The sequence below is a fragment of the Lepisosteus oculatus genome, chromosome 6 (genome assembly GCF_040954835.1).
Source record: "Lepisosteus oculatus isolate fLepOcu1 chromosome 6, fLepOcu1.hap2, whole genome shotgun sequence".
Lineage (NCBI taxonomy): Eukaryota > Metazoa > Chordata > Actinopteri > Semionotiformes > Lepisosteidae > Lepisosteus > Lepisosteus oculatus.
In genome coordinates this window covers 50,859,301-50,877,679 of record NC_090701.1, presented here as the reverse complement: position 1 = coordinate 50,877,679, position 18,379 = coordinate 50,859,301, and the positions used below count along the sequence as shown (strand labels likewise).

At 39.3% G+C, this 18,379-nt stretch overlaps 1 long non-coding RNA gene across 2 annotated transcripts in view; it reads left to right on the top strand.

The window, feature by feature from the left end:
- Nucleotides 1–382: 382 nt before the first annotated feature.
- Nucleotides 383–18,379, top strand: part of LOC107078115 (uncharacterized) — a 31,870-nt gene continuing 13,873 nt past the window's right edge. For both annotated transcript variants that reach the window (XR_011189936.1, XR_001479102.2), the window contains exon 1: nucleotides 383–935. This is a non-coding gene — a long non-coding RNA (uncharacterized lncRNA). The remainder of the gene's footprint in view (nucleotides 936–18,379) is intronic.

The window sequence follows — 18,379 nt, the reverse complement described above, 5'->3', positions numbered from 1 at the left end:
AGCACCTTCAAATTAAGTTTTTGATAACAAAAAGACGAGAAAGGAAAGTCCAGCTGCTGGAAGAGTGGGTTGCATGGGAAGGAGAATTTTAATTTCTGTTATCTGGCTAAAAAGAGAGCTCTGACAGGCAGGGGCGGATTAACGAATAGGTCAACATAGGTTGTAGCCCAGGGGCCCCGGATTGATCAGGGCACCTGATTGGCCAGAGTATTTTTCAAACGGACCTCTGGGCCTGATCAGGGGCCTCTGATTGGCCGGAATATTTTTTTTAAACGGACCTGTGGGCCCCCATTGGTCCATAAAAACGTTGAATAATTTGTGAACCAATGATTGGTTAGATGCAATGGGTTCGCAGTTCAAATTTATTTTGGCGGATTCATCGAGTGATCTCTGGTGCAAATTTACGGTAGCCAGCCTCAAAATGTGCGAACAGCACGGCGGTTGAAAGAGCAGGATCTACTTAAAAAGATCCCCAGATTGACTGGTTATTTCAAGTTTGCTGAGCCCGGACCCCGATCCTGAATTTACGGCTAACATTGCGGCCAGTGCTACCACAACCGCGGTTGAAAAAGTGAGCTGCAGCGAGCTCTAGCCTGGGCGCAGTCCACATCCACGCCGCTCATGAGGACGAGCCAGCTCCCGCAACGGGATCAAAGGAGCAGGAGTCAGAGGCAGAGCCGTCTGAAACGCCACCACCATCCCCACAAGACCAACGAGCCGTGTCCGAGCCGGAGCCATGGCTGTTGCACCTGCTGCCGTGGAGCTAACAGAGACTGCAACAGCAGCTGCCGCTTCCTACGGCTCGGACCCAGCACGCTGGGGTACAATAGATGGACAGATGCGGGCATACTGGGCTAGATGGGGGCCCCCGAAATCGTGTCAAAACCAAGACGCTAGATGTTGCAGCGTCGGAAAGACGACGAACTCCAAAAGAGGTATTTCTCTAAAGCCCTCTTCAAAAGGAAACTCGGAAATGGCGAGTGTGTCAGGAGAATGGCTGCCGTATTCTCCTTGGAAAGGTGCAGTGCTTTGTTTCGCATGTAAATTATTTGGGGACGGCGATGATCAGTCCGGACTGACCGCAGGCTATAGTGACTGGAGAAATGCCGCCGCCGCACGCTTGGCTGAACACGAAGTGTCGGAGCGCCGTAGAAAGGGTATGGTTGCATACGTTATGCGCTGTGCTGAGAATGGGCTAATAGATTCAGAACTAAGAAGACCGTTTGACAGTGAATATGAGTATTGGACTAACGTCTTGAAAAGGGTGGTTGCGGTGTTGGAAGTTTTTAGCAGAGCGAAACGTTCGGGCGCCAGGACAACGGGAACTTCATGGGTGTCCTCGAAGTTATCGGCGAGTTCGATCCCTTCTTGAAAACCCACATAGAGAAAGATCTAATCGTCGATGCCGTGTATGGACTGTTTTGAGTCTATTGGCTGCAATGGACTTGCGCGAATTGGGGGTGTCCTGCTGTTCTTGAAATAATGCGCTCGAACAGGGTGCTCATTGGTCTCTGCTGTGCTGATCTCGTCGTTGTGTATCGTCGGTTTCAAAGTAAGCGTGCGCATGATTTCTGTTGTCGGCTCGCAGACTGGCTGTGAATCTGATTTATTGGTTGCATTGCTGTATTTACATTACAGGCTATTGTAGTGTGTGTCTATCTGGGCTCCCTGTGTACGTGTGTGTTCCTGCCGAGTTACATTAATCCCCTTGTTTAATAATCTTTAGACTGGGTAGCAGTTCTTACCTTGAGTTCATTCCAAGTGCACATAAATCTTATATAACAGCAATGCTAGCTACATTTTTAATGATTCTCATTCAGGTAAAAAGATTGTGCTTTCACAGCTTTTCCCAGGCACCTGGAAGCAGTATCACTATGAATTAAGCCAATTTAACAAAATCATGAATTCTCCTTACTGCAAATCCAGCTATAGACCACTGTAAAGTGGCATCCAACGAGTCTGAAGTTACATCCTGTTTTTTCCTTATTACAACTAGTTTGATCATTTTATGAAGTTGCTTTCTGCTTATCTTTGCAATTGACCTAATGTACCCAAGCAGAACACGTTGATCAGAATAGAAAATGTTAATGTAAATCAAGTTTGCTATTTCTTCCACACTTGGATTTATTTAGGATAAATTGTCTAAATATCTTCATTATTTTAATTTTGAATTGATTTCAGAAATTGATAGTGTATTTTACAAGGTGTCCAATGTATTCACTGGGGTACTGTATAAATGTTCTTTTTGGCAAATCATGATAATAAGCTAAAATATTTCGGATTAAATCTGATTGTCATGGAAAAACATGAAAATGATCTTCAGTAGATAGTGAAGGGTGGCCTCTCTGAATGTTTGTTTTTCTCTGCCCTTTAGAAAAAACAAAACTATTTTCCTTGCATATTTGAAATCTGTCTTGATTACGCTGCCATCTAGTGGTCAAAAGTAAGGCTGTCTTCTCTCGTTTTAACAAAGTAAAAAATACGATATGAGATGGCTAAAGTACACTCTGGACTTGCACAATATGAAAAACCTGTAGTCCACTTTTTAATTCAGTCAAGACATTTCTCACCTCTCTTCCTCATCTGATGTGTAGTAAAGCTATTGACCAGAAAGACAACTATCCATCACTCTGATGGATGCTGTACATCAATCAGTATGGGATGAAATGGGTCACCACTTACATGTAAAGAGTTTCCTGATCATTCAGGATAAAAGGGTTAAATACAGTTTTAAGGAATTTAAAATTAGAAACTAAATAAAGTATCCTTAAACTTTTTCATAATGCTGTGAATGTTTACCATCAACTGGATAATGGCATTCTCTCTTTTGTAAATCAATGTAAGTTAATGATTCCTTCTATGCATGTTGCTTTCCACTCAATGGTTTCAGCTGTTGTCTGCTGCACAGGCATTACAGCTCTATCACATGTCTGTTATTAATCAATGAACTTGCTTATCTGGGATATTAGTTTGGCCTGAGAATGGCTTTTTGCATTGCCATTATTGTGTCCGTGGCCACTGAGAAGAGTTTTGCACACCTCTGTTGCTCTTAATTCTTTTATTCACCTTTTGTAGGTTTCCACCTCCTTCCAGTTTTCTAAAGTTGTATTACCAGGAAACAAATGTCATGAGTTTGTCACATGATTTTATGCTTTGTCTGCTCATGAACAGGATATGCAACATTCAAAAGTACAATTTAAAAACCTTTGAAGTATGGTTCAATGGAGTATGGAGTTTTTCTGAACAGGACTATAGACTAAAACCTGTCATTTATATTGCAGATTTGTTCTCTGTAGTCAGACACTACACAGGTGAAGAACTGATTTTCATATAACTTTCACTTCTAAAATATGTTTAGTTTGTGATTGGCAGTAAAGGATGAAATACAAATAAAGATAATAGAACAAGTAATAAGTTTATTCCATGCTGAAAAAAAGAAGAAAGAGAACACAGATAATAGAGACTGGTGTTTGTTTGCCTTGGATAAGGGCATTTGCAAAGCAAAATAAATATGAAATAGAAGACAAAGATAACCGATCTAAGAAAAGGAGATCAAAGTTACAAACAAAACATCTCGAAGATCTCTTACATTCAGATTCTGATGAATGTTACCCAAGACAGCTGTTCATGTGAACCATGTCTTGATCAAAAAGAAATATCAGAGGATCTTAGAATTGTAGAGATGCAGAAAGCTTGAACAAGCTACAAAAGCATTTCTGAAGACGTGGGTGTTCATCAATTCACAGTAAGACAAATTGTCTACCAATGGAGGAAATTCAGTACTGTTGCCACTCTCCCTAGGAGTGGGCGTCCTGCAAAGATCAGGGCAAGAGCGCAGCGTGCAATGCTGAAGGAGGTGATAAAGAACCTGAGGGTAACCGCAAAGGATCTGCAGAAATCTCTTGAACTTGTCAAAGTCTCTGTTCATGTGTCCACTATAAGTAAAACACTGACCAAGAATGGTGTTAATGGAAGGACACCGTGGAGGAAACCACTGCTCTACAAAAATAAACATTGCTGCATGTCTCAAGTTGGCAAAAGACCACCTGGATGTTCCACAATGCCTCTGGGACAATGTTCTGTGGACGCATGAGACAAAGGTTGAACTCTTTGGTAGAAATGCGCAACGCTATGTGTTGAGGGAAAAAAAGCACTGCACACTAACACCAAATTCTCATCCCAACGATGAAGCATGGTGGAGGGAGCATCATGGTTTGGGGCTGCTTTGCTGCCTCAGTGCCTGGACAGCTTATCATAGAGGGAACAATGAATTCAGAATTGTATCAAGAACTTTTACAGGAGAATTTCAAGATAGCTTCAGGTGACGGAGCACCTAGAGGCTGGGTGATGCAACAAGACAATGACCCAAAACACAGGAGTAAATCAACAGCTGAATGGCTTAAAAACAAGAAAATTTGTGTTCTGGAATGGCCAGCTCAGAGTCCTGACGTCAACCCAATTGAGATGCTGTGGCATGACCTAAAGAGAGCTGTTCATGCAAGGAATCCCAGAAATACCAATGAACTGAAACAGTTTTGTAAGGTAGAATGGTCTAAAATTCCTCATAACTGTTGTGCAAGTCTCATCAGCAGCTACGGGAAACATTTGGTGGAGCTTATTGCTGCTAAAAGAGGTTCTACCAGTTACTAAATACAAGGGTTCACATACTGTTTCCAGCCTGTACTGTGAATGCTTAAATTCAGTGTTCAGTACTGACAAGAAGTACAATTGTTTGTGTGTTATTAGTTTAAGCAGATTGTGTTTGCATATTATTGTGACTTAGTTGAAGACCACATTTTTATGAGTAATTAATGCAGAAATCCAGGTAATTCCAAAGGGTTCACAAACTTTTTCTTGCAACTGTAAGTGGTTTCTGGGTGGAGGTAGCATAGCATTGTGCCATGGGAAGAATTACAATGATGCTGTGAATTGTGTTCTACGTGACGTTTGTGACACAGGCAGAGGGGTGATGTGCATGCAGGTAAGCTGTGATGCAGGCAAATAGTCCAGATGTGTGGTACAAAGCTGGAGAGACAGAGGTACAGCACAGTGAAGGCATTCCACGATCATAGTCAAGACAAGCAGGCAAGGTTTGTAGCACAAGATATAGTTCCATTAAGATCCAGCCTCTTGTTCACACTGTGCCCCAATGTGTTCTCTTTTCACCCTTGGCCCCATTCTGCCAACATCTGGCCCCTGAGTTGCAATAGCTGAATTCTCATTCTGACTATTCTGTGTATAGGGCACTGTTGACTGAACTATTTTATATGACTGATCTAAGCAAGTCTCTACATCAGTATGTCAATCTGGACTCTAACTGCTGTTCCTGATGCTGGTCGGTCTCTCTTCTTTGAGGTTCCACTCCCCTACTGTAGCAACCAAACGTGCCCGATGAGTTGAAGGACAATCTCACATTCCTGAAGTTTCTAATGCATCTTTCAATATTAGAGTAGTTTTTTTTTTGTATTTGAAAGCAAATGTTGAGGTGCATCTTTTTATCCGTGACTGTATTTAGCACGATTTGTGGCCGACTAAGTATTTAGGCTTGTGAGACTTATACAAAGATGAGATGCTTCTGACACAAGATTAGAAAGGTAAAAGATCACCCTTGTCAACCTTTAAACCCCTGATATTAACATTTATAATGTTCTTGTTGCTGCAGAAAGTCCCCTTAGTGGATCACAGTTGCTTTAAAAAAATATAGATTGACTTACAAAACTTTAATCTGTATAAATGATGTTAATGCGATTTAAATATATATATATATCACCTTTGTTTTAACTTTGGTAATTGAAACAAAACAATGAAAAAATAGTTTCAAACTGGTTCATGTATATTAAAAAGGAATAAGAGACTATGTACTATACATCTTGTTTCCATTTCAGGCTTTGCCTTTCATATTAAGTTTTACTCATGCTGTATGATATTGTAGTCTGTCTGTAATTTGTAAGGCTGACCTTATAATTGATAGGCTGAAATGTACTATTTACTTTTCCTGTCTGATACACAACTCTGTATTTGTTAACACTCTTAAGTACATTTCCCCTTTTCAAAATGAAAGGTCAATTTCTTTTCACTAGGCTTGAAAGAGAGGACAAATGCCCATGCCGGTAATTTCTTTTTTAATTACTACAGACTATTGAAAATCAATATACCTCAGAAAATGTTAAAATGTTTACATGTAGCATCTTGTCTAAAGAAGGAGATATTGCTCTTTTTCCTTATAGAACAGAAGGGTTCATGAAGTCTTCCTCAAGGTATGCATTTGGTGCCCTCTGGTGGATATTTTTTTTCTTCTGCTTTCCTACTTCCGTTTTGCATGAGGTAAGGGTGGGTTTATAAACCCCAAATGATATTAACCACGTCCACCAGTCAAAGACTGACAGCAATGTCACAATGTACTTGGCTTACAGTGTATGCATTTCATCACAAGTGACATACAGTATATGTACCCATTATGCAGTGACCACTCAAACAATTTGATTGGAGCACATGAAAGACAAAATGATTGGAAATAGACAAAACAGTCTAGCACTCTCATGAACATAGCTAAATGACAAAATGGTGATATAATAAAAAGTAAAGGTCCAAAGTGAATTACAAGATATTAAAAATCTTGAAAACAAGAAGGAAGTAGATGTATCTCCTAGGAATATACAGTATATAGGAAAAATAAATGTTAAGGTATTTTAAGTGAACTTGAAAAATATAAGTGTTGTAAATTATGATTATTAGTTAATTAAGCTTGATATAAGCAAAAAGCCTCACCGTCTAAATGAAGAAAGCCAAAGTAAAAGATTCAACCACATGGCTTGGTAGCTTGCTCCATACTCCCACAACACTTTGAAGTGCTTCCTGTTCTATTTTAATGAAGCATGATTCAAATGAATTATGCTTGTCTAAAAAATCCAACACTATCCTGTGGAGGAAATTATAATCCTATAGACCTTTCTCATGGCAATAACCAACTGCTGCCACATGATGGCACATAACACACAGAAAATTCAACTACGGGACAAACGTATGATTGATTTTGTTTATGAGCTTGGTTTAATACAGTTCATGAAAAATACATGAAACCACATGTACCTTCATATGCTGAAATCTGTTTCTCAGTGATTTAGTCTGACCATCAGGATTGATGAATGAGGATTCTGGAGTAAGAACAAATGTAGTGTGTCCGTTTTAGGCACTGGATATTTGAGTTGCACATACCAGATAAGATATGTTGTACTAAAAATAGGAATTGTGAACTGCATGATAATGTATTCCACAAGACAAAAACAGCAACTGGATTTTTGCTGACTATGGTACTGTAGGTAACCATGGAAGTGTCTCAAGGTATCTAGAGACAGTGGGTACGTCCTAACTAGTGTCAACATTCCACTTCTTAGAGCTTAAATCCAAGGATTTTCTAGTTGTCCTGTGTGTGAGATACATTGATAAAAATAATCTTCTGGTTAATTAAGTTCTGAGTAAATGATTAAGTGTGTCCAAAAGGTAGAATAGAAGACCGAGACACAGGGAAAGAGTCTTTAAAAAAAGAAACGGCGCAGTGGTGGCCCTGTGGCTGGAACGTTGCTGGTTCAAATCCCCCGGCCGGCAGAGGAATCCTACTCCGTGGGGCCCCTGAGCAAGGCCCTTAACCCCAACTGCTCCAGGGGTGCTGTACAATGGCTGACCCTGCTCTCTGATCCCAGGCTTCTCTCCCCCCATCTGTGTGTCTGCATCTCATGGAGCGCAAGCTGGGTAATGCGAAAAAAACAAATTCCTAATGCAAGAAATTGTATGGGGCTAATAAAGTGATCTTATCTTAAAGCGAACAGAGAGAGGAGACAGGAGGACAGAACATAAAATATGTTCCAGGAGAGATGTCCTCATCCAGATATATCCATAAAGAGCAGATTAGAGCTAAGTATTTGAACCTTCCTAAACGAGATTGCTATTCAGAGTTTGTTAGGAAACTCAGGGAAAAGTCCCTTGGTTTAAATAAAGCCTCTCCTGGTTTGTGGGTGCATTTTAGAATAGGGAGACAAGTTCCCTTTCATTTTGTGGCATCCAGGTTTAAGAAGAGACAAAATAAACCACAAACTGTATCTATTTATTGTAGAAAGTTGCTTTATCTTATTCTGGTCTTTGTAGACCTTATGAGTTTGAATACTTGGTAGCGGTCTGGGACACTTCTGGGTGGTCTAGACATAGGCTAGTGGAAAGCCTTGTCTGTAAACCTGTAGATATAGTAACTTGTATTTTTGTGATGTGTGTTGTTTAGTCTGTGTACTGTATAGTGTTTTTTAATAAGTATTTGTTTTACCAAGTGTGCCTTAATTATTACTTGTTTCACAAAAGCTGTGCTAGAGGATAAAGAATTCACATGCCTCTTACTATACCAACTGCTTAGGTATAATCTTGGCTAAATCTTTACAAATTGGGTTAGGATTATTTGTTTTACTTATTGATTAATCCGCTCATTCATTTCCCTGTTATTCATCTTTTTTGTCCTCTCCCCACCCCCGTTTGTAACGCAATGCTTAAGTAACAATAGTTTAAAGAATAATGCAATTCTAGTCACAATTTGTTTAATGTTAAAAAATTATATTTAGAAGCCAAAGGAGTATATACCCCTAACAAAATATTCAACTCGGTATTTCCTGTAATATTCTACAGGTTGATACAGGACTGCAAATACAGTGGGGAACCTCTACAGTATATCATTTAGTTTTTATTATTTTTTTTCAGACGTGTTACAAGCTCTCACAGTCATTCTTTTCTTACTCTCAACATTAAACTGCTAAATTGTAGATTTTTATTGGTGAAGAAGAACCCAGTAGGACCTTGTTAAGTCATTCAAGATTAAATGCAAATTATTTTATGCATTTTCAGTTCTTTAATAAATTGTTAAAAAGGTACAAAGACGATGTTACAATGAAGTCTAGATTATATTTGACACACATTGCAATATGGTTTATAACCAATAATATTTTAGTGCATTGAAACTGCATGCAATTATTTACATGCTCATTATGTATACTTTGTTTTTCAGAATTATATCACACGTTGGGTGACATTGTGCTGTGGGAGTTAGTCCTGCTGCCTCACATTTCTTGGGTCCTGATTTTGATTCTAGACAGGGGTGTCTTCTGTTTTGACTCTCCTATTATCCACATAGGTTTTCTTTGAGTCCCCTGGTTTTCACCTATGATCCAAAGACATGCTGCCAAAGATAATTAAATCGATTAACTACTCTACTTTGCCCTGCTGTGTGCTAGCGTATCTGCCCCACAACAGAATGTCAAACCCAGGGCTCATTCTGGCTTGCCAGTGTCCTCTTATTACGAGGAAGTTTCTGAAAATGGTAAGATGTACAGTATGTATGTTACAAGTGTCACGATCGTCATCCCTCCTCTAGACGGCGCTCCGACCCTTTTATGTTTTAGGTTGATGATCACGTACACTTGTACACCTTGGATTCACCGTATTATTTAAACCCGGTGCTCCGGAAGCTCAGGGCTCTGCGTTGGAAGATGGAGGCCCTGCCTAGCATCAAGTGGCCCTGCGTCTGCGGCTTGAAGATTTAGGCTTCTGATCGGCGTCCTGACCCAGCTGAGTCCGGGGCTCAGAGTGCCTGCCCTCATTGTTCTGTTTTGACCCCCCCCTGTTCCCGTTCGGGATTTTAACCTTGTCTTGTCTTGGATGGATCACTCGGCTTTGGATTTTGTACTTCTCCCTTGGACTGTTTTTGACTTGTTGGCCTGCGCTTCCCCCTTGCACCTGATCACTGTCGGCACCTTCCCGTTTGCCATCCCTTTCATTCCTATCCGTGTTTTCCCTGTAGCCCTTTTCCAGTCTCTTCCGGGTTATACCGTCTGCACGGGGTCCTAAACTACGCACTACATGGGAGCCAAGCCCGGCTGTATACAGTTATACAGTTACAAGGAAATATGGTTATTTCACAAAGATGTTTGATGTTTAGTGCAGTATGTTATAACTTTGGAGAACAACAATGGAGAATTATTTTCTCGTTACTTTTTTATATTGTATAAATGGTAATGTTTGATCCCCAGCCTGTCAATGCAAACGACGTAGTGGTCATTAATGTTAAGAAAAGGTAAAGATATTGTTTGACATACAGTACTTTTGTATTGTAAATTATTAGTAAGTGTTAAAGAGCAAAATATTTCAGTAACTTGCTGAGATGTATTTTAAGGCTTCTGATTATTGAAAGTGACAATTAATTATGAAAACTCATTTGCATACGCAAATTAATTCAATCTCAATTTAATAAATGACTCCAACTTCAGGGCTACTGTATTTACACAATTAGCTTTGTATAGGCCTACGCATTGTTGTATAGGCCAGGAACAATGCATGAATAAATGAGGCCAAATCACAGTAATTAAAGCTTTGGTTATGTACAAACTCATGCCACACCTTCATGGCAGCATTGTCCCAGTGGGTTTTCTTATAAATGTACAACACACGACTGTTTCCCACTCAATGCCGGATTTTTGGTCCCAATTCAAGTTTAGGACGAGTGATTATTTTTTTTACACTTATCTGAATATTTTCTAGGAAACTCTCTGGGGGCTGGATGGCTTGGTGCACCACGTCGTAAATGTATCCTAAAACAGAGTCTGTCAAATCAAAATCTGTGACCAAGCAGAATTGAATCATATTAACTTATAAGATCTTTTCTCAATGGTCTGGATTGTTTCCCACATACTTTTTGGTTTGGGGAACATGTCAAAATCTGATGCCCAGAGAGGTTCAGATATTGATCGTGAAAATGCTCAGTTGACGCCCCAGGTAGGATTGGGGTTAGCATTCACACACTGCTTAGACAATTTAAGCTAGGCGTTGGAGTTTTGGTCCCAAGTGAAGTTCAGGAAGCTGATTATTTTGCTCTCCTCTGAATTTTTTTTTCGGAAACCCTCAGGGTCCTTGATGGTGCGGTGCACCGTGCAGTAATTATATCTGAAAACTGAGACGGTCAAATCAAAATTTATAACAAAGCATTTTTGACACTAGCTCCCTTGCAAGAGCTTTGGTCAAGGGTCTCGATTGTTTCCCACTCCTGCCTTTTGGATTGGGGAACATGTCAAAACCTGATGCCCAGAGAGGTTCAGATACAGAAAGCGGAATTGCTCAAGTTGACAGCCTAGGTAGGGTTAATGTTAGCTTTCACACGCTACTTAGACAATTTTTAAGCTCAGTGCTGGATTTTGGGGTCCAATTCAGGTTTAGGACGGGTGGTTTTGTAGACCTATCTGAATTTTTTTTTTTTCCAGAAACTCTCTGGGGTCTGGGTGGCGCGGTGAAGTGTGCAGTAATTGTATCCCATAACTGAGTCATGGGATCAAAAGTTGTCGCCAAGCATTATCGATTCTCATTTGATTGCAAGAGTTTTGATCAACGGTCTGAATTGTTTCCCACTAGCAGCTTTTGGTTTGCAGAAGACGTCAAAATCTGATGCCCAGAGAGGCTCAGATATAGATTGCGGAAATGCAAAAAAAACAGGAGCAAATTTCACTCACCCTAAAGCTAAAAAAATGTCTAAGTAGTGTGGGAATGATAACCCTAACTCTAGCTCTAACTATGATTTCAACTGAGCAGTTCCGCAAGCTGTCTCTTTAGTCCTGCAGTCTTCAGATTTGAAATCTTTCTCAAACCAAAAATATGAGTGTAAAATAGTCAAAACTCTTGTGAATTCATCTTTTTCAATAATCTATCTTCTTTAGGCCAATTTTCAATCAGCTGAACATAATGCACTGTTAAAATGTTAATCGATTCTCTGTTCTAGGCCAGTGTGGTGTTGGGGTTACAAGAACCATTAAATGTTGGCTGCAGTTATTCTTCTAGTTGCACTTTAAATGACAAAAGTAAGAGTGTGTACCCATTAGAATAGTATGCAATAGAAACAGCCACAATCCTCAGAAAAAGAAAATTTGATATACAGTATGATGTGGAGGATGGTTTGTGAGAAAAGTCTGTCTGGAAGGGTGGCTAGAGAAAAACCTCTATTGAGAGCAACCAGTAAACATACATGTCTGGATTTTGCTAAAAGGCTTTGGCCTCCTGGTTCTATGATCAAATGAGACCAAAGAGCTCTTTGGCCATGTACACCAGTGGTGGGTTTCATACAAAAGTAGGATGTGAATTCAGAAACATTATACCTACTGTAAAACAGGGGTGGAGAGTCTTTGATGTTATGGAGCTGTTTTGCTTCCACTGGTCCTAGACCCCTTGTTGAGGTCATTGGCTCTACTAAGTACACTCCACTCAAAGTGCTTTACAGGTAGTGGGGACTCCCCTCCACCACCAATGTGTAGCCCAACCTGGATGATGCAATGGCAGCCATAGTAAGCCAGAACACTCACCACACACCAGCTCTCAGTGGGATCCCGGGGTTACACCTGGGAAACAACAACCTAGGACTTTTAATGACCACAGAGAGTCAGGACCTCAGTTTTACATCTCATCCGAAGGACGGCGCCTTTTTTACAGTGTAGTGTCCCCGTCACTATACTGGGGCATTAGGACCCACATAGACCTCAGGGTGAGCGCCTCCTGCTGGCCCCACTAACACCTCTTCCAGCAGCAACCTCCGATGCAGGTACTGACCATACCATAAGCACAGACCAAAAGGTATCAAGGATCTGTAAAGATTCTCTATAGAAGTATCGTATAAGATTCCGCGTAATGTGCTCCAGTCCAAGTTTGTGTGTGATCTTATTGGGTATAAGATCACACCCACTGTGTTCTCCAATCTTGTAAAATGTTCTAAAAAAGGCTGTGCTGTTATCCTAACAATGGGAGGTTGGATGAAGCGCTGAAAACGGGGGAGCCAACAATTGTGGAATTTAAAAAAAATAATAATAATTTCATAAATATGTAATTTTGGTTGATTCCAATGCATCATTACTAAAGTTAAAATCTATTCTATTTTGCTATAGAGCCCATTACCTGTGTGGATTTTTTATAACTTGCTGTTTCTTGCTCAAGGGTGACAATTTTGGAGGTGATTTTGTATGGGGCATTTCAAAGAATATTTCTTTGTTGTTTTGTATGGAAGATATTTGTAACTGAGCTCAATGGCACTGATCTTGAAATAAAAGTGGAAGGAGGGATCCAAAAACTAATAATTTTTCTTCTTCAAGAATGAGAATAGAATGAATTTGTATATGGCTTTTCATCCGAAAAGATCCCAGTACATTTCAGATATACTGCATGAAGGGACTAACTTCATCCATTACTAAAATCACTCGTGGCTGCCATATGTGTCAGTAGCCCCACTACACAACAGATTGGTTGGAGAAGTGAGAAAATACTTCATCAGCTCAAATAAAATGTGGAATATACCACTACCTATACAGTGCATGAGATCATATACCAAGTAGTCAAAACATCATTTTTAATGTCTTATTCAAAGAATAGCACCTCCTACAGCAGTGTCTCCTGTAACCATACTGATCCAGAGAAAAGCTAATAGCTCATCACACCAGTTGCAATAGCGTCCCTGTTTTTATTAGTGGTCTCTTAGCACAGTGCTTCTCATGTCCACTTGGAAAACATACTTGCATGTTCATCTAATCATCTCCTCTTAAAAGATACTGCAGGTACTGGCTGCTCATCTAGGGAAGAAATTATAAACAATATTCAAAGTGTTTAGTGTCAAGAGTATGCTACAGTTCGCCAGATTCAGATATCCATTATAAAGCACATTTATATAATTAAACCAAGGATGTGAGAAGTAGATTTAATGGGAAATTTTAATATTCCCCACATAGATTGGGTTGAACCTTCAATTGAATGCATTACTGATTCTAATATTGTGTGGGACCACAATGGCTCAACCTGCCAGAGATTCTGTGGGTCCGTATTGGACTTATCAATCACCGTCCGATGGAAGAGAAATATCAACCTTGAGATATCCATCCACTTACTAATTCTAATTGAGGGTTGCTGGGGAGCAGATAAGCAACAGGCACAAGACAGGATACACCCTGGATGGATGCCAGACCTTTGCAGGACACATACACAGACACAAACACACACCCACTCACGTTCACACCTATGGCCGGTTTTCCCAGAAGCTTATTAACCGAGAATGTTTATGTAATGTGGTACTGTACCAGAGCAGCCAGAGGAGACCCACACAAGCCCAGGGAAAACATACAAAGTGCACACAGATAGCCCCCCAGGTCTGGATTTGAACCCTGGGCCTCAGCATTGAGAGGCAGCAATGTTAACCACTGTGCCAGTATGCTGCCCACCACAATATGTTCATATTTCAATGAACATAGAACATACTTTATATTTAATAAAGATATAATATATTTAAAGTTATTTTAATAATAACGGACTTATCCCAGCATAGTGCTCAGGACTTATAAGAATCTTTGGGAATCTATATTGAGGTTTGTAGGTCAGTATGATGTAGAGATTAAGTGTTTGAAATAACTCCTATGAACTAGTAATAATTATTTACATTACCCAAAGCATCATGTCCACTGAAAATACAAGATTTATATGATTATTATCACAATATTTAGTCTAATAAATACATTCAAGATAGGTTAGGTTACTGTCCATTAAACAGCTTTGTTGTATCGAAAAGGCATTGTTTTGCTATAGAAAAATAGTAAATCCTTCAGTTATATAAGTACCTGTCACGGACGTCCAAAGGGACTAACCGTGGGGAGCAGGAGAGCGGGAAAAGACCCATATGCGTAGCGGCGAGATGGGAAAAAGGCCCGGGCTCATTAGTGCAAAGAGTTCAGGAATGCCGTATAGAAACCTATGCCCTCAGGGAGTGGACGTAGGGTGCCCTGGTGCTAGGCGTGTCTCAGGACATCCGTACGTCAATGCTGAGCCGAGAGAGAGTGCAAGACCCGGAAATATATAGCCCAAGGGAAAGAGAGCGACCGGAAGGACAGCAGACCGGAAACTAGGGACAGGACAGAGAAGGAGCGCCCTCTGGCTACAGAGGGCGTGACAGTACCAGGATGAGCCAGGAGTTTTATGGACGGATGAGACCAAAATAAATGAATACCAAAGCAACAGAAAGTTTGAAGTGTGCAGAAAGAAAGGAACTGCAGGCGCTCCAAATAACAGCACCTCATCTGTGAAGCCAGGTCTGGGGTGGGCACACATGGCATCTTCTGGAACTGAGCCTCTTGTCTTTATTAATAGTGTCACTAATAAAGGCAACACCAGAATGAAACCGGAAGTTTACAGAAACTGTTTGTCTGCTTATGTAGAAGGAAATAATTCCATACTTACAGAACAGCAAACCAAACCAAAACTTTGCAACTTCAAGAAAATTGATTTTGAAGGAGTGAGACAGATTAGGAGAAGTAAAATGAAATAACATGGATATGGAGTTAGAAGAGAATGGATGTCAACAGATTAAGCAGATTCCACTTGAAGCACATGAGTGAGTAAATCAAAAACTAAAGCACAACATTCCAAATATTTCAACATATCAATTAGGATAAATATAAGGAGAAAGAAGACACACATAACATTCTTAATAAACAGCAGGATTACAGCTAAAGAAAATAAGTACAATGAATTGTAAGCACAGGTAAAAAAAATCATTATTTTTCTCTTTCATTACTAGAGCAGCCATTAAGGATTGAGCAAAATGGGTCAGAGACAGCAATGGGAAATGGGAGAAAGAAATGGCTGATGCACTACATAAATATTTAACTCAGGTGAAGACAACAACATTCATAAGGTAGCGTAAGAACAAGGATTCTTTTTATTAAACAGTCTTGGCATAGAAGAGGCAAAAGTGTTTCAGGTACTTTAAGCACTGACACACATAAATAAGAAGAGAAAAGCGGGTTAGCTCTTGCATAGTTAAAAACGGAAAAGCAGGCTTGCTTTCCTTTTTGGTTAAAGGTTAGATGATAGAAGAACAGTACTGCTTTCTCTTCATTAAGGTTATGTTTGCAGGTGATTCCAGTGAGGCAAGAACAGGCACAGGCTAAGTTAGGGTTATACTGTAGCAAATAAGGAGCATTGACCATATGAAAGGCGCTTAAGGTGCATAGATCATCTAACATCACAATACAAGTTAAGGGGGGCCAACTACAATAAGGTTATGAAGAGCTAAACTAGATTATTACAGCTGAACTAGAGAATCATGAGATCCTAGGAAACAGTCAACAGAAATTTAGAAAAGATAGGCCTTTCTTAACCAACTTAGAATTCTTTGAACAAGCAATAACAATATTGGTTACACACAGATTTGATTTGGTGTGTATAGTTCCCAAAGGCTTTTGATTAAGTCCTCATAAAAGATTAATTTTCAAATTACAGGAGGTAGGCATTCAGGAGAATGCATATATTCGTATTGGGAATTGGTTAATATAAAACAGAGCATACAGATAAGGGATGAATGTTCAGATTGAGTTAATTTAATTAGTGGGTTACCATTGGGATCTATATGTGGACAACTGGTCTTCCTAATATATTATATCAATTATCTTGATTCTGATAAAGTTAGTAAACAAGTCAGGTTTGTAGAATTTAGAAAAAATATATATTGAAAAAAAAGGTTCAAACACCAGAAACAACAAATAAAATTAATCAGAAAAGATTTGGATTAAAGTCAAGACTGGACAAACACCTGAAGATAATATTTAATGTAGACTGAGTTTTGCATACAGGTAGTAATATCATAATTTTAAAGAATAAAATAGGAAATGCAGAGTTAAAAATGGTACTTACGGAAAAAGAAACCTAATGTTTTGTAGACACAACATTTGTTTCTTTTAGAGAATGTGGGGTGCCATTAGCAAAGTCAAACAAAATGTTAGGATATATTGTCAAAAGCATAGACTTTAATCAAGGGATGTCATGTTAAAATTGCATAATGTGCTGACACAGCCTCATTTAGACTCTTTTAAGCACTATAAGCATCTGGTCACCATGTGACAAAAAATATATAATGTCTCTGGAATTCATTCAAAGATGAGTGACCAGATACATTCAGGCATTTAAGAGAATGCCCTTAACTGACAGACTGAAGGAAAGAAAAATGATCCCCTTTTATTCTTGAATAGAGAAGAATGATATGGAACCTGATTCAAGAATTAAAATCCACAAATGTCTACTGGACTCCTTCAGACTAAACAGTGAATCATGAACCAGAGAACACAGGTGGGAATAAGCATTTAAAACTGAGTTCAGGACACAGTTCTTCACACAAGGTTTGGAGGGATTTGCAACAGGTTATTCAGGAACATTTTCTTAGATTAAATTTGAGCTTCTTTCAAGGAAGGACTGGATTAGATCCTTGAATTTACCTTATGAGTTTGATGGGATGAACTGCCTTCTTGTGATTTGTCCTGTTTCTTAGTCTACTGTAGAAAAGGCATAGTTGTTGCCCTAGATACCCTGTACATGATGTTTGCAAACCTTTACAATAAATAGGACACAGTGCAGGAATCATGTTTAGCAAAACGAACATATTTAAAATACTGCAAGTATCATCAGATAATTTATGAAGACACACTCCCACACTATCTTAAAATGAACAACTTTCTTTATTGACTGTAAGCGGAACCTACGTTATGCGGACATGAATTAAAACCAAGACCAGGAGACCCTTCCTCCTGTGGAAGTCCTATGGAGTCTGATACAGCCATGTTGTTAAAACAATGCCCTGCCTTCTCTCAAGAAAGGAATTCTGAAGTCAATTAAATGCTAACTACAAAGTAGGTTAGATGGGTCAAATAGCCGTGTATCATTTGTGACCTTTCTTATGTTCTTTCCTGGTAAAAGGAGAATAGATTGGACCACTGTTACACTGAGACAACATCCTCATCAGTGTCTGCAGTACATTATAAATGAGGAGACAGATATCTATTCAGTGTTGCACAGATAACAGTGAATCTAGGGAGTACAGGAAAGAAGAATGAATTCTACTGCTCTCTCTACCATCCACTATGTACTGTACATGAAGTTTTAAAACTCATGGTATTGTATAGATTTATACATTTGTGTGATATGAAAAAATAACTGCTTTTTAAGCCTATACACGAGAGACATCTGTAGACAAAAACTGTGTACATGGGTCAGATGTTTGACTTTAAATACAAAAACAGTGGCTTCATATATTATTATATCTTATTTTACACTTTATTTTTAATATAATTTATAAAATCATGTCTGATCATTCATAAGACATTAAATTGGCTAATATCTTCAATTTGTTAAGAAACACAAAGAATTACCTTGCTGTGAAAATAACAGAGGTAATGTTTTCAAACAGTCAATAAATCAAGTAATAGGTTTATTCCATGCTGAAAAGAGAAGAAAGAAAACACATTTCGGCCGTGGAGCCTTCTTCAGGTGTGAGGGTGTGTGC